The 24,094-nt window shown below is 44.8% G+C and overlaps 1 long non-coding RNA gene across 2 annotated transcripts in view; it reads right to left on the reverse strand.

The window, feature by feature from the left end:
- Nucleotides 1-500: 500 nt before the first annotated feature.
- The window catches only part of LOC136107336 (uncharacterized), a 34,757-nt gene continuing 11,163 nt past the window's right edge, over nucleotides 501-24,094 (reverse strand). The window contains exons 2-4 of one of the 2 annotated variants that reach the window (XR_010652269.2): nucleotides 18,944-19,117; nucleotides 4,948-6,013; nucleotides 501-1,269 (exon numbers count right to left, since the gene is read on the reverse strand). This is a non-coding gene — a long non-coding RNA (uncharacterized lncRNA). Of the gene's footprint in view, nucleotides 1,270-4,947; nucleotides 6,014-12,595; nucleotides 14,410-18,943; nucleotides 19,118-24,094 lie in introns of those variants that run through there. The other variant, XR_011741200.1, reaches the window with a different exon arrangement.

A 24,094-nucleotide genomic window follows, 5' to 3' on the forward strand; every position in this document is an offset into this window, starting at 1 on the left:
CAGGTGTTCTTCTTTGGTTGTCCTTGCTGAAGACCAAAGAAACTCTTTAAATGCCTTTGGCAAACTGTATACTGGCTAACACGCTATCTAGGGGCAAATTATATCGTATGATAAGTTGTGTTGTTTCCAGAGCATTTTCCACAGCTCCTCACTTGTTCTTTAAATGAGCTGGGGAAAGGGCCATGCTGTACAGTCCCAATTGCATCTTACCCTCCTAGGCTCAGCTCTGCAAACACTCTGAGCTTAGTAGTGGTCCTAAGCTGCCTCTGGTTTGACTTGATGTGCCCACATATGCAAATACTTGTTGGCTTCTCCACTGTCCTTCCTGAGTGTGTGTCTGGAGCTCAGCATCATGCTACGGGTAGAGGGAGGTTGAGGATGGAAGAGCCTGGGCTGTCTATGGAGCCCTCACCGTCAAGACAAAGCAAGTGAAACAGAGGTGATGCTGAACTGTAATAGACAAGACTATGAGAATGGGATACTCTGGGGAAAAACCCAGCTACTCCCAATGGCGTAAAAAAAAAAACCCAAAACGCCAAACCAACCCACAATGTAAAATATATACATTCTTTGAGTTCCATTGCAAAAATAATTTCTTTCCCAAATAAAAAAAATAAAATAGCTTCCTCTGGAAAGTACTCAGTACATAGATGCCCCAGATGCAATAACTTCTGAGCTCTTGCCTCAGGGTTTCCAATCCAGGGCAGATATTGTATGTAGTCACAGCTTCAAAGGTCATTCTGAGTATGCAATGTTTTTTTTCTCTATTTGCAGTTGTCTTCCATTAGCTAAGGCAAAGACTCAGTTAAGTGACGTCTATTCAGGAAGTCATGGCACACAGTTCACCGGGACAAGCGGAGTCTTCAAATCTATCAGGTCTTGTTTCAGGCTACTTGCAAACTCAAGCACCAACCTCTTTAATCAGCTACAGCTGAAGGGTTATTTCTTTCCCATGACCACAAGAGATAGAGACTGATTTGGAATAGAGAAAAAAAAACAAACAAACTAGCCTGAAATTGTGGGTTCTGGAACAAAAAATAGTAGCTGAGATGTGCTGTCAAATGGTGTTGCTGTCATTGCTTCCACCAGTGTGTTTGGGTATCTGTCTTCTCTGCTGTTCCCCGAGGATGTAATTAGGATGCAGCACCATAAGTCTCCATTCATGGAGTCTCCTGGAGGCCAGCAGCTGTCCAAGGGCTTTTCCTTTTGTCTTCTCAATCGCCTGAGACTTGGGAGATTGGAACTATTCCTCACCATCATAACAATTTGCTGCAGAGAGAAAAAGAACAAATCATGTGGCAATCAATTGAGGAAAACTGATGTTTCCTAAGGCAGAGATGAATAATTCTGTAGTTAGATGCTAACTTTGTTTTTAAAATATTTATTCACAGTATTTAAGAACATGATGACTGTTAAAAACATTGAATTGTGGTTTGTCAATGAATGGTATTAGGTCTGTCTTAAAACCGAAAGTTACAAAATTAGCTGAAATACAAAGATCCTGGAATGGTGTATTTGAATGTATGAAGTCATCAAAATCCCTTTTTTCTCTACTTATCCAGCCTGCTCCTATGATTTTTTCCGATGTGCTTAGGACAAAACTGTAGGATTGTGTTGTTGGATGCTGACTGGTAGAAAATGGGTTATTTAAATTCCAGGAAATGTCTGATTTTTCAACTACAACTGGCTTCTAATTAGGGAAGAATCCAGCTGTCAGCCAGGGGAGGAATTATGAAATGTGAAAATCACTGAGGGAGATGGAGAACAACTAACATTCTCAGCCGTGTTGTCGTCATTGTACTCTCCAAACACTGGGCTGCTCACCTTGCAAATGTTTGTGGTCTGCACGATGGACAGATCCTGTGGGAGCTGGACATGACAAGAGAACAGCTTATTGCTTAAACTCTTCTGGGGTCAGCAAAAAGTCATGGAGGCCTGAGTTTCTTCTCCTTGAAGTCAATAATCAAAGGTTTCAAGTCAAGTGAGTCAGGTTGTTCCAGCACAGCTCTGTTGGCTTTGGTGGGACGTGCAGCCACCAAGGACCTGACACACTGGCCTTGATGGAGTTGGGATTACTGAAAAGCAATTCAAGATTTCTCATCAGCTTAGTCAAAGCTGCATGTTGTGGTCCAAGGGCTCAGGAACTAGAGCCAAGCTGGGCTCTTGCTGCTGTTGTGATGGGAGGAGAAATTGAGGAGAAAGGTGAAGCCATGAGGTAATGGACAGGGTTATGGTTGGGTTGACATGAAAAAAACAGTCGTAGCTGCTCAACTAGAGCTGGTCCAGATTTGTGATTCTGCAGAGCTTTTGGTAGAACCACCTGGGTAGGGGCATATCATCTGCCCTTAATACTTGAACTTGGGTTACAATGGCTGGTTTCTTGCTTAGTCCATGGAAACCAGTGATTGACACCAAGCTATGGAGCTCCATCACAAGGTAGCCAACCTATCCAGCAGGAACTTGTATGAAGCAGTTTGGGGAGATGTTATCTTGTGCTGGATTGTGATTGTTTTTGTTTCCTTGGTTTGTATCTTCAGTTTGGATTTCCAACAGACTAGTAATCAAATGGAATGTATTGATATATTTTGAATGGCAATTAATTTAAAGCTGCCTTTGTATTAATCCAATTTTGTGTTATACATAACTCTATGGCACTATGGTATTGTGCCCACATGCCTTGAGTGAGAAGCCAGTCTTGAGAGATACAAGATACATGCATCTCCCATCAGCTTGCAAAGGTACTGGCAGGAGCACAAAGTAGCTTGGAAGAAGTTTCAATATTATCTGAAAAATCAAAAAAATCAAGAATATATTATAATTGGAAACAATCAGCAAAGATAATGCTGGATTCCAGGAGGTGGAGAAGAATCAGCCAAAAGGTGACCTTGAGTGAGTGTGTATGCGTAAATACAGAAAGCACTGAGTGTTAGAAATTATGGTCGTTGCCTGGGACAACGATGACTCCTTGGACAGGCTGGGAAAGGAGAGAAAATCATGCAAGTTCTACTCTGCTGCTTTCGTTGCCCAAGTTGGACGTTAGTTACGGGAAAGCTCAAGCCAACAAGTTGGAGCTGAACACCCTTGTCCAGATCCAAGTTTCATCCACTTGATTTTGTGCTTGTTTATATGGGAACGACTTGGCTAACATCAGCACTTTTTGCAATGTTGCAAAATCAGTGGAAGTGGGATCAGAATTTGGTCCAGCCTGATCTATAGCGAGTCAATTCTACTACATCATGTTAGAAACTCAAAGCTGAACTTGTGGTTGTGTTCCCTCTCACTGGTTCTGAGATGTTGGACCATGGGGCACCCAGTCATCCTCTCACCCTGTGAGAACCTCTCATGGGATTGAACCTACAAAGGGTGTGCTGGATTCCCCTTGTTTCATTGCTCTGTTCAATTAATCCAAGTGAAATCCCCAAGACAGGATGGGATTGCTTCTCCACTGCCATGCAGGAAACAGCATGAAGACCTCTAAGCCAAGCCAAGAGCCCAGCTTTCAACGCTTAGATTTGACCCTTCCAGAAAACACACGGTGAACTGAGAACTTTGGCTCCAAACCTGGATTTGAGCCTTGGCTCAGATCTACTGATATCAGTCCTATCTCTCTTTTGGGGGTGAGATAAATATTTAAGAGTGCTCAGTTGTGTGTTTTTGTAAGGAATATGTATAGTCCTGGATAAGAAGATGTATCGCTATGATGAGATACTGCCTGGAACACTGTAGAGCAGCTATATTAAGACAATATTTGAGGAACAAGTTGAATAATTATTTGAAGATTAAATGCCATGTTTCTCCATAGAGAAAATGTTAATAGCTCTGTGGCTGCCACCTTTCCAACATGAACAGTTTCACAGGAAAGGACTGATAAACCAGAAAAAGAAGCCTCAAGTAACAGGGTAGAAAGTCTGTCCCACTTACAGTGCCAGTAAACTAAATTACCATTATTTGCTGATTAGATACTGTTGTCTTGGTAAATAAGAGTGATAAGTACAAATTAAGAAGGGGCATTTGTGGCCAAGGCTAGGTAGCACATGGTGATGGTGAAATACTGTGTTTCAGTCCTGTGCACAGTGCACAGAGTTGATTGGTAGTGATGATGGGCAAGATGAACCATGGTGCAACCTCATGCAAAGCCTGTGAGGTGGAGCAGGGCCTGGAAAGGCTGAAAAGGTGTATTTTGGAAGAAGCCTATCTCTTTGTTGTGGTCTAGAAAAAGGTACAGAAACAGGGAAGGTGAAGAGGTTTACTGTATCATACGAATGGATGGAGAATGTGTGAAACCAAGCAGAAAGATCATGCAAAGCACTGCAAAAGACCATTCCAATGTAGGTGGTGTAACTGGAAAGAGCTGAGACCCTAAAGGCTTATAGATTCATAGTGGAAGTTACTAAAGGACCATCTCACAACAGTGAGAACACTATGTGTCCTTATTCCCATTGATTCAGACTTGTGTTTGCTGGAAAACAGGACTTGGTGGCAACAACACAGTTGGCAAAATGTGCTTGGAGGGTCTGGTACAACACAGCAGCCCCTGTGTGGGGCTCAGCAGTCAGCGAGCATCCTCTGGGAGCACATTTCCTTAGCACGGAGAGGATGCTTCAGAGAGAAAACATATCACACATATTTCCTAGCCTTTCATTCCCGCTATTTTTGGAACCAAATAGGCTGTGAGTGTTAATTAATTTGATTATATATATAAAATACAGATACGTATGAAGCACAAGCTTGGATGTTGTTTCTGTGAAACTAATGCAGACATTGCTGTGGGTAGATGGTGAACTGGTCACCAGGTGACCACAGATATTTATTTACTGGTCTGCCAGACAACTTGAGTTTAAATCATGTTGATTATTAATCATCTGTGTTAACCTGTTTGTTAGGTTAGGACCAAAACCAACCACCTTAAAAAACTTAACTTAAAGAAATAAAATAACTTTCCTCTACCTTCCACTGGAGCAGCCGTCCATCCAGCCCACTAGCTTTCCGAGCTTGGAATCAGGTTTGGAGCAGAGAGATGACATTACACACAGCCTGTCAACACACGCTTCCAGAGCCCAGGCAAAGCAAGACAGTCTCTCTCATTACAGGTGGAAAAATGTTTTTTAAGCAAAGCTTTCGGAAGAAATACAACTGCGTGTGCACAGCGGAAGATGACATTTTTCATTGAGCTGTTTCAGCTGTGTTTCCGATGCGCGTGGTCCTGTGATGTGGGTTTTTTTGCTGGGATGGGATGTTGGATAAACAGGTAGTTTGTACTTTGGTAGAACCTTCCTCATCCTCGGCCAGGGAAGCCTGCTGAAATCCAAGATACAAAATAGGAGAGCAGATTCCTGAATAGGTGTGAGTTGGCCTAAGTCCATGATTGTCATCCTGATTGATGTCAGCTGAGAAATCTGCTTCACAGTGTGATGCATAGATAATATCACTTTGCCTTGCTCTTGGAGGGATGGGAAAAGGAAAAGGATTATAACAAGGATGAAATTTTCATGGTTTTGAACAATAGCTTTGGAAATTCCTATTCTCACAGCTCACGGGGAATATTGCTTCTCAGGCAAGAGAGGATGACACACCTTCCTCCAGTTCCGTTTTGGAAAAGTCTGCCCTCATTTCTTCAATTCCAATCCAATGACACAATAAAACAAGTCATCGAGCATACCTGCTGCTGGTGTCTTCTGCACTTCACACCCTAATAAAACATCCAACTGCTGATCACCCCAGACTGTGGACTTGATCTGAGGGCTGGACTGCAGGCAGGTGGTCTTCTACAGCTCCAATGCTGATCTTGCCACTGGAGAGGCTGAAACCCAATGCATTTCCTGGTGCATCCTTCCAGCAGGCTGCCAAGACAAGGAATGTTTAGAGGAGCTGCCAGAACAAGAGACCGAACCAGAATTTGCGTATTTTTCATCTCTGCATTGCTTCAGAGCTTGTCCTAAAACCATGTCTGGCTCAAAGATGTAGGACTTTCCTGGCATGGTTCTGCTCAAGGGGCTGGATGGTTTTGACAAACCTTTGTGGAAAAAAAACATGCAAAATAAAAGAATGTGACCTTAGGTTGGTAGTTACTAAAGGTAGCCCTATAGTGTGACAAGAAATGCATAATTAATCCGTGGAACTTGCCACCAGAAGACACTGCTGAAGCCAAAGGACTTAATTATTTCAAACCCAGCCTGCAGGATTACGTGAACATGGTTGCGTTCAATTTTGTTTGTTTGGGAAAAAATCAAAACCACAGCAGTTTGGATGAAATGAAAGCCTACAGGTTTTGGTGCAGGACTAGAACCTGAGCCAAAGGGTAGAAGGAAGACAAGGGAGATTTGTGACAGGTTATTCCATAACTTCCCAATTTAGGGTTTCTTCTTGGAAGTGAGATACCAGAGAACAGAAACAACTGCTCCAATCCAGTTGAGAAATTATCTAGGAACATGCAGAGCTGAACTCCTTGGTTTCAAGAGGTAGAAAGCTGCTTCCTTGCCCCCTTGCTAAGCTCCTGAGCAAAAAGCCATGGGTGTTTTCTAATGCTTTTCCTTATCTCAGCCTTCCCCCATCAGCAGATCTCTGCTGTGCACTTCAACTTGAACTTGACCACAAGTCAACAGGAGGCCTTGATAGACAGACAGATTTTTTTTTTTTTTTGCATGTCTTTTCAAGCCGGTTCCCTTCAACAGGTGTTTGCTGTGTCTGAGGTTACTCTGTTTATATAACCCTTGTTCCATTTGGAAGGATGAAAAATATCACTCGGTTTTATTGTAAACAGACTTAGGTTCTCTTAAACACTAAAAGGAAAGGTTACAAGATTAGTCAGAGGCTTCTCCTCCCCATCCAGCACCACCTTGCTTTGCTCCCCCTTTGAAAAATGCAGAGGAACCAGCAAAAAAACCCCCTTGCCCTGATGTTGGGGTGCACGGCGAGGATGTCGGGCGGGCGAAGCCTCCCTGGGGCTCCAGCCCTGCATGGAATCAGGGACCGGGGTGGGGGGGGGGGTTGCTGCATGGGGGGTCTTTGCGTGCCGCCTATCAGTTTTCAAGTACAAACTTGGATGAGTGTCCAGGTTTTATCTTCCATTCGCTGCCAACAACTCTCTTTTTTTTTTTTTCCTTTATTTTTTTTTTCTCTTGACAAGTATCTGTGAGTGAAAGCCCCATCACGGAAAGACAATCTTTTATAATGACAGCAGCAGAGCCGGGGATCTGTGTCCAAGGACTGAGATGCTGCCCTTGATATGAGAAAACAGACCGAGGAGTGGCCCGAACTTGGTGCAAGTATAAGGTGCATTTGGAGAAGAGATGTGAAGGATGGAAACCACCGGGATAGGTGTGGGATGTGGCAAAATCAGGCTAGAACTGGGTGGCTTTACTGGGGTCCCAGTGTCCCTGATGTAAACACAGCTCCCTGTGCCTTTCTGCAAGAGGCTGGCACATAGCACGGCCAAAACCAGCACAACCAACCCCACAGTGCAGGTTTTCTCCAAGCTCTGCAGAAAACCCCAGTGATATGTATAAATGAGCTTTTTGCAAAGCCTGTGCTGGAGTCCTCGCGCTCAAAAAGGGGCATGAGCATCTTGACAGGGCCTCCTAACATAAGGCATGTGTGCGTGAGCCCTGTGATGAATCATCGGTGCCTGGAACGGAGCTTTATTTAGGATGCAGAGTCAGAGAAAATTCCACCCTTGCCCTGGGAGTAGGGGAAAGCAGGTGTTTTTTTCCATAAACTGTCCTTAGCCCTAAAGTTAACGGCCATAAATTAAACAGGGGAGGGGAATAGCAGATGTTACTCTAGGAATCCACGTGTTATGTGTGAAGGTGAAAGCTAAATAGAAGGGTGGTTTTTTTTTCTTTTTAAATCAGAATCCAAAGAAATATCTGTACCTTCTTCCTTTCCGGCTGCCAGTTTGGTCACAAGGTTTTGAGAAATGCACCTTTTCCACCTTCCTCCCCAGATCTGGCCTCTGCCGCCAGATCAGTCCCCAAGCACATTGCGAGGGATTTATTGCAGTTAAAGAACTCCCTCATATTCTTGATGAGATCTATTTTCTGCCTTTTTCCCTAAAATCCCCCACTTCCCCTTCTTGCAATCACTCTCCTCCATGAACCCCTGGTGAGGATGCCCTGGGAGCCTGGCACCCAGAATCGCCCATTTCCCCAGCTTGGTGTCCCCCGCGTCCCCTGGTTTACCTAACAGTCTGTGTAAACACAGGAAACATGGTTATTTAAAAAAAAAAAAGTGTATGCAGCTGTTTTGCAAGAGGTGTTTCATCAGGCAAGACAGGACTAATGGGGACATGGAGGGGACACAGCTCCTGTGATGTCCTCAGGGCTCTGCTTAGCATCCCTGTGATGGGAGGGGGGGGCCACAAAAGCCACTGGGAAGCAGCTGGGGGTGGGAAGAAGAGGGGTTGCTGATGTGAGAGCATCTCAGTCCCACCTGGGTGGGTGGAGGATTTGGGGCCAGGTGGGTGGGGTTTGGAGGGCGGTGGTAGTTTGCTATTCAGTGGGCTGTGTGTGCAAGGAGAGTTGCACATCCACTGTATAAATAAATGGGGAAACTGAGGCACACTGGAAGGGCATTATGGGAAGGACAGAATCTCTCTGTTCCCCAGTGTCCTCTAGTCCCAGACTTTGCTGGAGCAAACCGTAGCTCTTTGCTAAGCCAGCCAAAGCCTGCAGCTGTGCAGGCAAAAACCAGGTGCCCAGACGTCGGGGTGATGGACTCAGTGCATCCCACTCGCGGGCTGCCCTTTGCCTTCTCACAGATGAGTGAAGCTAGTTTAGGTTTTTCCAGCTGAGGTGATTTTGTGTTTTGCAAGGGCGGAACTAAATTCTGCTAAATATAGACACAGCTCATACAGAATCATTTGGCCCAAGGTCCATGCTCTGTGATCACCTCTCCTTGGAAACAGCTGTCCTTTGGACATGGCTTCAAACTGGGCATTTAGGAGCACCTCCGGAATACCCTCAGCTTTGCGATTCTACGTAAATTGCTTTAAATTGTTTCTTTGCAAACCAGGTCAGCGACACGGGACCATTGGAGAGTTCAGTCCCTGAGCTGGGGAGGGGACATCTTCAGCTGCCCCTTTGGACCTTATTTCCAGGTGCTTTTGTGAGTAGATACTGCAACTCCCAGCTCCTCCAAAGCGGGCAGGAGGAAAGAAAGGGGGAAAAAATAAGGCAAGAAAAAATAGAAAACCAAAAGCCCTGGGGCTAAATTGAAGCCATTAGTAGCCTGGAACTGATGACAGCACAATAAATTACTAATTAACCTTCAGGGCGAGTTCAACACCTTGGGGATAAGTGTGAAAACATGGAGTAATAAGCCCTGACAAAGCCAGGGAGCGGCAGCTCCCCGCCGGGCCGGGGCAAGCAGGACATGCCTGCACTTTGAGGAGATTTCTGCAGGTTATGGGGGGCAGAGAGCAGCAAAGTGGGGGCACTGGGGCTGGGACCTCATCTGGCCTCAGCCCTAAGGCCTTAAGAAAAAAAATAACCACATTTCTGCCTTGTTTTTGCAAAACTACATCTTACTTGGATGTCTGGTTGCTTGGAAAAAAAAAAAGCCACCCACCAATGGCAAATATCTTTAACTGCAGGGAACAAGGGCTGGCTCTGGAGGATTTTGTTGCTGTTGTAATTACACTGATGATTAGTGCCTTGGACTAATCATATATTGCAAAGGAGCTTATATATATATATATATACTAATATATATATATATATATATATGTCTTACTGTGTTGCAAGAAGCGGAAGAAGATCATAATTACCCCAACCTGAGCCTAGTCCCTGCAGGTTTTCTGCGGTTGTTGTTTGGATTTTATTCCCCAGCAAGGGGGGAAAATGCAATCCCGACCACCCATGGAGTGCGCGGAGCTCTTGGAAACGCAAACGTGACGGGGACAGGGAGCTGTGATCACTGGGGACCAGGATGAAGAGTTTTGATCGCTGAGGAATGGGACGGGGCTGTGGCAGGGGATGATCCCCACCTCTGTCCTGGGTGAAGATGAAGAGGCAATGTGTGCTTGAGGCAGCAGATCTCTTCCCACATCAGAAAAAAATTTTAAAAATGCAAACTTTCGGCTCTTGCCTGCCCTAAGGAGGAGCCCAAAGCCACCCCAATCTGTACAACCGAGAGCTCTGAGACCCCCTCTTCCCTTTTTATTTTTCCTCCTGGTGCTGCAGCAAGTATTTGCAAGGTTCATTCTTTGGCATCCTGCTGCTGATCAAACAAGGGACTATGCCAATAGTATTGCATCAAGGCCTTTTCAGTTGTAATGGTGTATGACATTTCTGAGACCAGATATGGCTCAACTAATCATATTTTAATAGCCCTACCTTTTAGGAATGGACTGTCTTGGAGTGTACACAGTAATATTTTAATTTCTGAGCTCTGATGAGCATAATTTTGAGCAGGTATTCAGTTTCTGTATGTTATAAATTGTGCTCCCAGATGTTCAATGCCAACGAGCTATAAAGCGCAACTGCACAAATATAATATTTAATACCAAATGTCAGTTTGGGTGTTCCACTCAATTTCCTGGAAAGATCTTTAAACTTGTCTTATTTAGCTTGAATACCCAATCAGTTCCATACTCCAGCCCAAGCTATGTAATTCCGCATAACTAAGTTCTCTAATTTCTGAGATGCAAATGTAGAGCAGATGTAAAAGGGGAGTGAAGGGAAGGGGGGATGTTCCTGCACTTTCGGCAGCACTGGCTATTGGTGCCTGTTGGATCAGAGAGGGAAAGGGCAGTCAGGCTTTGGACTCAAACCGAGGGCTGTTGGAGAGAAGGTGGGTCGACCAGATGGCCCTCAACCCTGAGAAATCAGCCTTCTGGGGTGGTCATTGCATAGTGGGAATAAACGGTGGACCTGTCCTGTTAGTAAATCCCTGTCCCATTAAATGAACCTGAGCTATCAGGCTGAGAGGAGCACTGATATTTTGAGGGGCTGAGGATAAAGGTAAGCTGTTGGCTTTCTTGGCAGTGGGATGGGACAGGGAAGAAGCTGTGATCCTCTGGGCCATCTCTGAGGTAGACAGAGACTTGCTTCTGCTGATTGACCTCTTGTCCCACATGATGTTCCTCTGTAGGTCTGTGGCCATCAGTTATCTCATCACCTATGAGTAACCTCTTTGATTGGCTGAAACATCTATAATTGCTGTCCATACAGTGCCTTGCACTGTCCTGGCATCATTCATGTGATGGAAATTAATAAAAGCAAAAGAAAGACCCTTTTCTTCCTCAGAGCCCTGGCTCCTGCCAGCCCATGGCTGTTCCCTCCACAGACACTGCAGCTCTGGTCAAGCCCAACACAGTTCCCCAATGATCCAGTCCACATGGGTCAAAATTTGGTCTGGGGGAGCCATAGAATCATAGAATAGTTTGAGTTGAATGGATATTCAAAGCTCCCCCAGTGCCACCCCTGCCATGAGCTCAGAGCCCCGTCCAGCCTGGCCTGGGATGTCTCCAGGGATGGGACATCTAATACCTCTCTGGGCAACCTGGACCAGTGTTTCACCACCATCAGTGTAAAGAATTTCTTCCTTAGGTCTAGCCTGAATCTCCCTCCTTTAGTTTAAAACCATCACCCCTTCATGAGGGAGTAGAAGCAGACAGACCACCCAGTCTAAGGTCTCACTGGTTTGGCAGAGAATGGGGGGACAGCACTATCCATCACCTAGGGCTCTTTGAGGACTGTGAAGTTATTTGGCTTTTTTTCTGCTTTAAAAAGAAATACAATAAAAATGTGATTCTGGCTGCAGCTTCTAAAGCAGAACTGACCAAATACCATATATAGTATCAACTAAGGACAGCCACAGACTTCCTTCCATCTCTGTAAGCCATCCCCTTTCCTACAGCACCATCCAAGTTGCATTAATCATGGGCTTCTTCAGCATAAACGGGATTAATCTTCCCTCTCACCATTTCCCTGATGTTTTGTAGCAAATCTTGGATGCATGTGGAATGCCGCGTACCTCGCAGGCACGGTGGGGAGGCAATGCAAAGGAAATGGGAGCTATTTCTATCAGGTCAAACCCCACAGTGTTTCCTGCTCCTCCAAGCAGATCAGTCCCAGGTGATCAGAGCCCAGTGCACACTTAGGTCAAAAACACTCACTTTCTCCATGTTTGCTTGCCAAAAAAAAAAGAATGTTTGCTGAGTGACCCATCCTATTTCATTGGTTTAGAGATCTCAGCAGCTTCAAAGGCTGCTTCTGTGTTCTGGGCTTTGGGCTTTTGTTCTGAAAAAGCTCAGAGTGAGCTTCAGAAATCGAGCTGAGTGAATATTTACAGCTACGTGTTGACATCTTTGACTCCCTGGGAGTTTGTTCCTTTTCTTATTCTCAAATGGATTTGCCAAAGAACTCCTTGGAGATGTGCTTAGTGTTAAACAGACATATAATGTAATGCATGTATTCATAAACCATTAAAAAAAACCCCAAACCCTTTGTGCTTTATCTAAGCTAATAACAGTCTTTCACATGGAGGATATAGGTCCTTCATGTCATGTCATAGTGTCATTATAAACAAAACTCCTTAAAATATCTTTTTCTCCTTTTTTTTTTTTTTTCAATTTTAATGGGAAAATCACTCATATTCTGCCACATGAAAGTAGACTTGCCTTAATATGCGGCCATGCTGATTACAAAGCCTTGGAGATCTTTAATTAAATCGCTTGGGTTTTATGTATTTCTTTCAAAGAAAACCATCAAAATAGCATTTGTGACTCATTACAGTTATAACAACGATGCTATCATCTTTGCCTTCTTATATTATTCATTTTTTGATCAAAACTGCTGCGTGCCACACATACTTTTAGCAGCTTGTGAGCACATATCTGAGGATGCTCCCCATCAGCACTGAGGCACGGCTGGTCTTGGCATCCATCAAATGGAACCAAGCGCATCTCTAGCTGCTTTATTGCTCTGCCGAAAGCCACAAAGTCCAGACATTTCCAAAGCCCATGAGTGAGTGGAATATGCACAGAATTATTTCTGGATGTGTCCATGTCATTATGATGTCCTGAAAGGTGTCGCATGTTGCAGTCAGCACATTTGTACTGTCCTCTCTTGCTCAAAACTGTCTTCTGGAAGGTTCATCCCTTGCTCTTTCTCCTTCTGTCTTTCTTTCTCCTTTCTTTGAAGAACACAGAGCCCTGATAAGGTATCTCAGTGTCTGCACGGCCTCCTCTGGTCCTGCCACCAGATGAAGTAGCCGCTACACAGAGCCCTCATTGTTGTACACAGTCACAAATGTTAACTGTGTTGAGGGGTTTTTATCTCCATATTTTGACTCCCTTTGTTATGTCACCATATGCAATGTTTTTAGACAAGAGATGGAGCTCATTCACTGCCTTCTGTGGGGACACTGCAGCCCAGCAGATAACTGATACCATGACAGTCCCCAGTAAAGGATAACATCAGAGTTTTAAGCTTTCTGGGGAGATGAATCCCACTAAAATTGGCCATGCTTGACACCATGGGGCTGTGAGAAGCCATCCAGCCTCCTGGGATAGGACCTCTTCTTAAAGACAGAAGGTACCTTGGAGAAAGACCAGAAATGAGAGAAAAGCTTTTAGGGACACTACGATGGGGATGAGAAAAGGGCCACTTCCTATCCATGGTACTCTGGGATGCTTTGTGGGTTATATGTTAAAGGCAGACATGCTCTGAGTTAGCCTTATTAAGGGGTCAGGATATTCCCCTACTGTTACTCCCAATTAAGAGAGGATGCAGCTGAGGTCCCTTCATTTTTCCATGAGGTTCAGGGTAGGTCTGGCTACAAACTGGGTGGGACCATAAGGACTTTCAGAGAGGACCAGGGACGGAGTCACTGACTCCCCAGCTGATCCCAAAAGTCCCAGCAGAGGAGCTTCATGAATACACAAGCTTAATTTATCAAAGCTTGAGGATACCCTAAAACCCCTTTGCTCTTTTGCCCATGGTCCTTACAGGACTCCTCATCAGTGGTGACCTCAAAAAACACCCTTCACATGATAATGTCTGAGTGACAAGAATGTCACATCCCTCTTCCTATTGATGTTTCCATTTATTGAGGTTGAGGAGAAAGCGGTCCTGGCCTCAATACTGTCATGCTGGCACGTGTCCCCTTGTGTTTGGGTTCCAGTACCACAGGACATCCCTGTTGCCTGGCAAGTGGCATGTGGGTATAATCAGCCTCGGGCAATTTATTTTTACTACGCTGTATAAACACCATGCTGAAATTGTCACTGTGATTTAAGAGGTGGCAGATTTTTCTGTTACTGTTTTTTTTTCTTTCTTGACACCTTCTACTCCCTCTCTGGAATGGCAATGCACAAGCAACTTTCACCAAGGATTTCCACAGTGATGGGGCATGTTGCTGAATTCTGAGCTCTGTCTCTCCAGGCTTCCCTAGATGCTTTCTTGGAGACTGCAAGAAGGAAAGGACAAAAATTATCTTTCTCTTTTGCCCAGCAACCATTTTGTGTGCTGAAAATAGAAGTATCATTTTAAATGAGCCGCTCAGAGAGACATAATCACCGAATACAGATGAAATCACTTAAAAATTTTGAAACTGGCAACCTCATATATTTTAATTACAGACTACAGTGATATTCTGCTGAAAGCAATTATGTCGTAGCTCTTCCCACACACACAGGCAGTCCCAGTTGTGCTCCACAAAGACTGGTGGTTAAACTTATAAGGCATCGTATATGTATTTTTTTTTAATCTATTTTTTTTTCATCACTTTGAAAGAAGGAAAGAGATTCACTGTTCTGGATACGGCCTTATTGCATATATGTGAGGTACATTTAGGTAGGCAAACGTGGGTACATTGATTGTAGCAACAGAAGCACGTATCTGCCGCAAGAACAACTTTTTTTCCTCCACTTCTTGAATGGCCTCTTGTTTTTGCTGTGAAAATGGCTGTCCCTGCTTCGTCAGTACTTTTCAGATTTGCCACGGCCAGAAAAGATACCTCTGTTTAAAATCAGATAAACGATCCACTAAAAAAGCTTCAAATGCAAGGTATCTATTTCACTGGGTTGGACTGGCCAACGAGCATGGCTTGCTGAAATGTGGTCGAGACGCTCAGATACAGTTCATGCTACTGATACCCCTTACTCGCCCTTCAAAATTAGCCCAGATGAATGGGGCCTTTTGTAGTGAGGAAAGAAACGGGCAGAAATCACAATAATCTCTTTCTAGCCAGGCTTCTGGAGCACAGGGTGAGTCAACGGGCTCTGCCTGGTACTGGAGAAGAAGGAAAAGAGCAATTTCTCGCGGTTTCCTTGGCATGTTGGAAACTGAAGGTGATCTTCTTGCGCACAGCTCATTGCACCTCAGGCTGGTCACTCCCGTTGACTCTATTCCAACCATTCAGGCTCTATGGGGCTGGGGATCGTGAATTGCATCCTTCACAGCCCAGCACCATGGCCAAGAAGGTTTGTCCGGTGTCCTGGTACCCCTCAGGTGGCAGGAGTTGGCAAACATCTTCTGTCTTTGGAGCTTGGTGGCTTTCAACTTTTCCATGCACACTTCCTGGGCCAAAGCCTTCTCTTTTGGTGAGGAGTTATACTTCTTTCCTGTTATTCTAAAACTAAGTACTTTGCACATTTGGGAAGTATTACTAAGTAATAGTCTGAGTGACGGTCTGTGGTTGGAGTTAATTTCTTCCAGTTCTCAAAGTGTCTAATTACACTTTCTTCAATGCTAACTGTATGGATTGCTTCAAATGTGCAAAGACCTCTTGTTTAAGTTAAAAAAAGAAAACCCTCAGTTCATCCCTCTAGAGTGAAGATCTGGGACTAAAGACATAACCCAAATATCTTCTGATTTCAGCATTCTTCATGGTTCTGTTCATCTTCCCCCCAGGTACCCTTGAAAGAATAAAACCAACAAGCCAGATAATACCTGTTGTAAATATGTATTATCCCTTTTATACAATTCCAATATTCCCCAGCTTAAAGCCGGGTCTGTCTTCAACTTAGACCTACGTCAACTGAAGACATGATTAGGCAAATGTAGGCAACCCCATTTTAAGAAGTTGTACCCCACTTCAGGTGCAATCACTGTGGTGGGGACGTCGTGACTGGTTGCCTGTTCCTAGTCCAGGGTAATGTGAAGTGGGTATTGTAAAGTGAAGTGGGCACTGGAAAGGCCTTCAGGCTGGTGCATTTTGTCCTGGAGCTGGGGCAGGGTAGAAGGGTGTGTGTGGGATCTCTGGCACGTTACCTGAAAACAGCAGTTTGGTGAGCCACCATAACTGGGCTGCATTTGAGATTGTTTTTAGTGGTCAATAGAAGAGCAACACAGCTTTCATGTGGAGACAACTCTTAGGAGGGGGAAATCATCTATTTGGAGATACATTTCTACCTCTTTGCTATGGTCAGTTTAGAAAAGTAAACATATCCTGCAGCTGATTTTTCTGATTACAGTTTAAAACACATTATGTGAGTGGCAGAAGAGACATGACAGGGGCAGAGCTGCTGGTGGGGCTATGAGAGAAGTCAAAAATGCACGTTGCACTTCAGTGGCAGAGTGACAGGTTCTGGGAAGGTACCAAGAGCTCAGTCGATCTCCTGACTACAACTGACCATCACATAAACCTCAATTCAGACCAATCACAATATACTTCTTGTCCAAGGATTTTGTTCATCCTTGGCTTTGGTCATGCTCAAAATCAGGATTTCATGGTTATCGGATCTTTTCCACATTGTCAGACCATGGAGGGGAAAAAATAACGTGGAGAATTGGGCAGAGTGGGTAAGATGTGCTCAGAGCAATGCACAGGGCTTTGTTTTGCACAGCTGGTTTGACGTAATAACCTGAGCTGATGCTGCTGATTCAGTCGCCGCGTTCACTGACTTCTCTGAGGTATAGACATGTCCAATTTGAATGGTGGCCTGCAGGACTAGACGTGGTCTCCTTCGAGACTGGGCGAGCTCACATTGTGATTTATTTTTCTTTCCTGGGGTTTGTGACTGAATCAGAGGGGAGAGAGGAAGTGAAGATTTGTTCTTGCTAAAGATTTATTTTGTTACATCTGCAACAAGTCAAGAAGAGAACAGGGTAGAAAGGCTTTTGGTTTTGGGCCTGGAACAAAGCTCAGTACTTGAGATAAACAAATAGGGGGAAAGGAATTATCAGAGAAAGAGCTGGCCACAGACTTTGTTATGAGCTTTACTGTGAGAAGCTGAGAAACTTCGGTAAGTTAAACCTAACTGAAAGCAAACTGGGCTTGTGGAGTAAAAGGGAAGGCAGATGATTGAGGTACTTCACAGAAGAAAGTGGTTGGTCGGTCTGTCTGTCTGTCTGTCCTTCTCTTCTATGTTGCTCTTATGTGTGGAGATACTTGACATGACAAATCTTGGGAGGACCCAGCAGGTTTCTCAGGTGCATGAGTTGCCCCCTCTTGATTTTGACAGCTGTGAGCAAGCTCTGTTGACTCATGAAGTAGTGATGCTCTCTTAGTTATACAACAAACACCAAGATACCCAAGTACCAGACAACATGTAGGAACTGATGCAGCCAGGAATTGCATTCCAGTGTGTTTTACCTGCCAGGTGTGATGTGTGGTTATACACACAGCCAGAAGCTACATTTACACACAAGACTTTTCTCGGAGTTGGCTGCAAAATTTTCAAGTATTCTATTGCAAGTAATTTTCAAAAAATGTTGCTGAACAATGACACCTTGTCCAAATTTCCACTTTGGTAAGCAGGTGTTAATAATTCCTACCTAGTGCTCAGGCCAGTGTAGGAATTCAATTACTCTATATAGGTCAGCAGAGATGGTGAAAAATAACAAAAGATCTGAGTGATACAATGTTTGTTAAAATAACAGAATTTATTTCTCTGTGAGGGGAAAAAAAAGTGAGAAAAGATGAAACCTTCGTTTCCACAGTGTTAAATTAACAACAGCAAAAACCACTCAAAAAGAATAAACTGCATGTTAAGTAAATTTAAAAGAATTACTATAAAATGAATGCCAGCTTGCTTTTCTTGTGTTTGCAAATACTGAGTCACCAAAATCCTTTACAGCACCTCCTAAGAAGCTTTGAGGAGCATGCTGGTCACAGCTGCCCTCCATGTGTCCTTAGGACCACAGTGTCCCTCAGGACTTCGGTGGCTGGGACTTTCAGCAGGACAAATAACCCCTCCAGAAGGCAGCTCATCCCACCGCAGGTCTGACAACATTTCCCAGTTACCTGTGTTGAGTGCTCCTTATCTGACTGATACCCTATCAACCCCACTTGGGGCAAGGCTGGCGAGATAGCAAAGTGGCACAATTAGCAGTAATTAGCCTAGTGAGAAACCTGCAGGTCCGTGTCTCCTGGTCCCTCCAGAGAAGCTGGTGGGGTTGGGTGGCCATTGGCCTGGTAGCCACAGGATGAGTTTTGTGTTGCCAGTTCCATCATGTTGTTGTGGGTGATGGGGCTGGGATTAGGGGCAGAACCTCCAGAAAAATGGGGGGATGGTGGAGGTGCCTCCACCCTGGGGTGGGAGAGTGATTGGAAGGCTCACACCTCCACACAGGTGCACAGGCAGGCCACCCCACAGCATTTAGAGCATTTAGAGCCATTGGTCTCACTAAAACTGGCCAGGCTGATCTTGCATGAGGTGGTCCATGACCATAAAGCACCTTGCAAGGATCTGCTGCTCCTCACTGGGCTGCCTGAGGTGGGGAAATCTCAGGCTGATGGGAAATTTGGAGAACTGGAGAATATGAGTCCCTGTAGTACAGTGATACTGGGGGTTTTCTAAAGCAACAAAGCCCTTGAGGTGACCCAACCACGAGTACACCCTACAGAAGAAGAGGGAAAACCTCAGTAAAGATGAGGCTTGGGTTGTTTTGTGCACACACAGTCTAATTTGCATCGTAGCCCAGCCTGGGGCTGGTGGACAGCTGTTCCAATTGCTTGCTCCAAAAGTCAGCTTTGCCTATGCTTGATGTGCACTCACCCTTTAGCTGAGGGTTGTCCTGTTTCCAACCCACAGCTCCATCCTGCAGCATGGTCAGGGTTGTTCTCCCTTCTCCTGCACGCACATGGCTCGTGCATGGTTAAAGCCCCTGTGCGCGACATCTCCAAATTAATGGGTTGGCCATGACAGTCACTGGTGTTGCTGGCCAGAAACCTGTAAAGCAGAAAGAAAATGGATTTGGTGGCTGAACTACAAATACTCAATAAAGCACAGCTTGTTTCAGTGCTTTTTTATGTGGTTCTGTGCTGACTTTTTGTCCCATAATTCACAGCAGAAGTGAAGCAGAGTGCAGTAGAGATTGAGCATGAATCCTTTGCGCTTGGTTAATGGGAACAATTACAGAAGTTTCTTCTTTTTCTTTTGCCAAGCTGTGATATGAAATCACTTGCTGGGTTCCTGTTTCCATGGAAACAATTAGTTTCATACCATTTTTGTATTACACATCAGTGAAGCGATTAACTAAATGAAGGCCAACACTTCATAAATGTATTGTCTCACGCAATAATCAAGTAGCTACCAAGTACCACAACTAAAATGCAACAAAACCAGCTCTGTAAAACACGAATGTGTGAGTATTTATTGATCTGGTATGGCACATCATTTATGAGCCAAAAATACCCAAAATACCAAACGTGGGTGTTTAGATGTTGCAACCTTCACTGGCTTTTGAGTAAAGCTCCATTTTCTCAAAAGGTCTGGTTGCCTTGAGCCATCTCCAGGAAAGGGTTTAGGGACCTGTTATGTGCTGCAGATGGACTTCAGCTGCCGATGATGCCGAGAGCTGCCCATCAGCTGCCAATCCATCTTGCAGGCTAAGGCAAGCCAAGGGCAGATGAGTTGCAGGACCTCCTAGCCCTGTGTGCTCACAGGGACGTGCCTGGTCCCCAGCCTTTCTCCGAGGACTCTCTACGTATTTCCTCCTTAAAACAAAATATACAAAGAGTCCACCCGGCACAGAGTGGAATTCAGGACTCTGCCCGTTCCCTTCCGAGCACATCTGGGAACCTTTCACTCACAGAGCCGAGCAGCTGCACAGTGAGAGAGGGAGGGAGGAAGGGAGGGAGGGAGAGAGGGATGGAGAATCCCATGCTCTGCCATGAAGGAAAGCGAGGCCTGGAACAGGAATTGAATTCAGGGATGATGCGGTGGGTGGCTCTACCCCGAGGATGTTCAGCGGAAAATGGGGCAGGATCATGGGGGGCTGATGGGCAGGGATGACTCCCAAGACTTCAGGCTTAGTATTTCGTTTCTGAAAATGAGCCACTCAGAAGTCTCTGTAGGAGTTGAGGTAGCTTATTTTAATGAGTAGTTAGGGAAGAATTCACCATGCAACCCTCTATACTGGACAGTGGATCCTTATTTCTCTGAGCAATGGATTTATCTTCATCTCCTCTCTTGAGATCAGACCTTAGAGAAAAGAAAATTATCTTTTCTCCTTTGTTCAGGATTTATACACAAGCGGTTGTGGAAAAATAAGTAAGTAAATAAATAAATAACCCATTTTCAGTTTAGCAGTTTAAGAATATAAGAATTTGGCTTGGAGCGCTCTCTTATTTCCCCTCTCTTTCTGTCTGTATCGAAATATCTTCTGGGAAAGTGATGTGATGGACATAGAAACAGTCTCTCCCTGTTCCTGATGGGCAGTCAGAACATGTTCAGAGACCTCTTTCACTGTTATTTCTTGGATGAAGACAATTAGTTGGCCCTTCCAGACAAATGCAAATAGAAATTTCACAGGAAAATGTCACATGAAATAATTTTCTGACCTGATTCCAAAGAACACCATTTCCACATGAGGGGGAATGATTTGTCAATGTGTACAAAATGGACCCTAAGCTATTCAGTGCAATGGTATTTTCTGTCACCCCTTCCTCTGACAAGCGAGCAGGTGGTGAATCCTCACAACATGACACAAACACATATGCTCTGTGATGGATGAAAGGAACACACAGAGCTGTATCCCCATCCAGTTGAGGTGGACACCCATCCACTTGCATCTGACAGAGCTGTTTCTCCCCTTCTCCTATGTGTCCCACTGCTGGATGGCTTTTTTCTGATTTATACTTCCCTTTGGTTATACCACAGTATCTCAGTTGCAACTCACGCTAGAAGCGTCCTTGTTGCCCTGTGAAGGAACCAAGAATAAGATGATGCCTAGCAAGACTAGCTGCCCTACCCAGTCCTGCCTTGGTCCTCTTGGCCCAAACTGCATGACCAAAGGTGCAGGACATGCATGGACCACGCTCATCCAGAAGACTTTAAATCCATGTCTGTGCCTGATGCATGATTACGTGCTCACAACACAGATGGGTGGCAAATCTGGAGAGAACAGGCTCAAGTCTGCACTTAATGGCCAGTGTAAACATCCCCCTGAAATCTCCCGGCAGAACCAGCCCCAACTGTCTCACTGTTATTCCCCACTCCCCTTTTACCATCCAACCTCCTGACCTTGCAAAAATATGTCTTTGCAGGGTCAAAGCTTGAGCCTGGAGCAGATGCTGATGCCTGGGATCAGGGGTGGGTGGCCCAAGGGCTGGACAGTGCAACATTCCTCTTGCTGTGGTTGAGATAAGGCAGCCCCACACCGTGATTTACTCCAGCAAAGCGAAGTTTGAGTGAGTCCTGCATGTTCCCTGGCAGATGAGGCAGGAAAAATCCTGTAGAATGAAAACCTTTAAATCTGCCGATAATGGTTTTCTTTAGAAAAACATGTAATTATATACAGCTAAAAACGCCATGTTGGTCTGGACCACAAGCCATCACTCACAGCCTACAAGCCCAAACGCTCTGCAATATACCAGGGACTGAGCTCATTTATTTCTGCCTTGGTTAACTCTGGGCCAAATCCTACTGGTTTTGAAACGTTCTCCTGGTTGGACTTCAGTAACAAAGGCGAGACAAAGGGCAGCAGCGCTTTCGAGTGAGAAGAGCTTGTGTGAGATGTTTAAACTTCAGGGCTTGGGAAGGGTCAGGACTTCAACAATGCACATGCATCTGCAGAAACAGTCACTATGGCAGTGCAATGCTGGCCCCTGGGACACCTGGTTCAGATGTTGCCATCCTCAGTGAGAACTTGGAGCTACCAACCAACCACTTTACCAGATGTGACTGGTTGTTCCCTTCATCCTTCTGGGTTGGACTCAGATGATGGCTCAAGATCCTTGCCTAGGAAAGGCATTTCCAGCACTGGTGGGTGATTGTTGAGAAATACGTTCAAGCAGAGAGATGTCCAGATTAGTCTGAGTTATGACTCCACATCTAAGGTCACACTGAGAATGTGACATCAAAACCAGGACTGAATTCCTCTAATATATAAAAAAACTTCATCGAGTACAACAGATGACTTTGGAATTTGAGCACTTATTTCTTTTTTTCCCATATATTCTATTACGCAACTTCTTCTCCCTAGAAGAACACTCAGTTCTCATGTTTTTTTAAACAAACTTAGAGAGGTAGTACTAATAATCTGGTCCACAGCCTGCGACAGTTTCTTTCATTGCTTCAGCGTGGGACAGCAGATGTTCTTAACCCTATCTAAGGAAGCTCATGGAAATGAATCAGGTAACAAATAGAAAACATACAGTTTACACAACAGCATGTAACTGAGAAATCTTCCCTTGACGAAACAATAGGCCCATTGTATTCCCCATCTGAGCAGTCGGTAAACTCTACTAGTCTGGGGCTGTAACGAATTAAAGGCTTCTCTGCAGCAGATACAATTGCTGTTAGTTACTAAGAAAAGCACATTTTCTGTGTGTCTGCGGCACGTTAAATGCACGCATTCATGTTCCCAGCATAGTCAAAACTTGCAAAATAGTAGAGGGGAAGGTGATTACCAGACTTGGGTGAGTCAACTCTATAGTGATTTCTCCTGTCCCGTAGGATACTGTTTCTCAAGCACATGGTAGTAGGGATGCTTCCAGCCAAAATGGCTGCTGCTTTGGTAGCAGAGCTTGACAACCTGGTTGGATGGACACAGGTGCACTGGCAGCTCTTCTGCTGCCTAGATTATCAATATTCACAGTTCTTGGGCTCTGCCCTTGGAGGTTTTCAAGGTTCAGCCAAACAAAGCCATGGCTGACCCCATGGACCTGCTTTGAGCAGGAGGCTGGGCTGGAGCTCTCTGAGGTCTCTCTGGATCATGCAGATGCCTGCTGAGGCTGTGACATTGGAACAGCAGGTTACAGCATGGGGTACCAAGGCATCCAAACTGGCTTTGGGCAAGGTACTAAATCTTCCCTTGACTATATTTGCAGCTCTAGTCAGTCAGCTTGGTCTATATTGGATATACACCCATCTTTTGGTTGGAAGGACAGAGGAAGATGCTACTTGGCAATAGATGTGAGGCATTTCCAGCGGAGTCTGCACCAACGCTGTAAAGCTGCAGCTATTTGAACACCAGAAATGGTTAAAACCAATCGTTAACACTTCTGACATGACTGTAGTAACAATTAAGGCTTACTGTGAGACAGAAGAGATCAAATCCGGGTGGTGGAAATTAGGAAGCAAAATGCCAAGAACAATAGCTAGAACAATGTAATGAATTTCCTCTACCACAGCACCAAAGCAGTGTGACACGAAGTATTTTGATGGGTCTAAATAATTCAGAGCATTGGTTTCACTTAGGAAATTCCAACTAAACATGCTCGATGTTTGTGTTTTCTTTCTAAGTGCTAGGAATGGTTTGAATTGCTATCAAGGGTGCACATCATTGGAGTGGATCCTGGGCTCCTGTCTTGCTGCTCCCTGGGCTCCAAACCAGGAAACAGCTTAACAAAGCTGGGAAAAGGGAGCCCAAGACCTGTGAAATAGGCTTTCTCCTGCGTTCCCTTTCCCAGAGCACACACATACCATGTGTCATGTTGAAACTGGATGCACCTGCTAGAGGAGCTGTGTGGGGGCAGACATTATACACCAGTTATAAATCCTTAGGCTATCAACAGCCTTTAGTAAACATTTGGACAATCCTTCCTACCTCTCGGTCGTCCAAATATTTGCATCACGCAGGGCTGCTAGCCGTTTCCTGACATGCTGCATATCTAAGAATATCCCTGGATCGTAGGTCGGTTCCAGCGCGTTGTGATGGATAGTCTTATTGGATGAAATAAATGGCTTGGGGAGAAAGAAAAA

This window comes from Patagioenas fasciata, chromosome 13 (assembly GCF_037038585.1).
Source record: "Patagioenas fasciata isolate bPatFas1 chromosome 13, bPatFas1.hap1, whole genome shotgun sequence".
NCBI lineage: Eukaryota > Metazoa > Chordata > Aves > Columbiformes > Columbidae > Patagioenas > Patagioenas fasciata.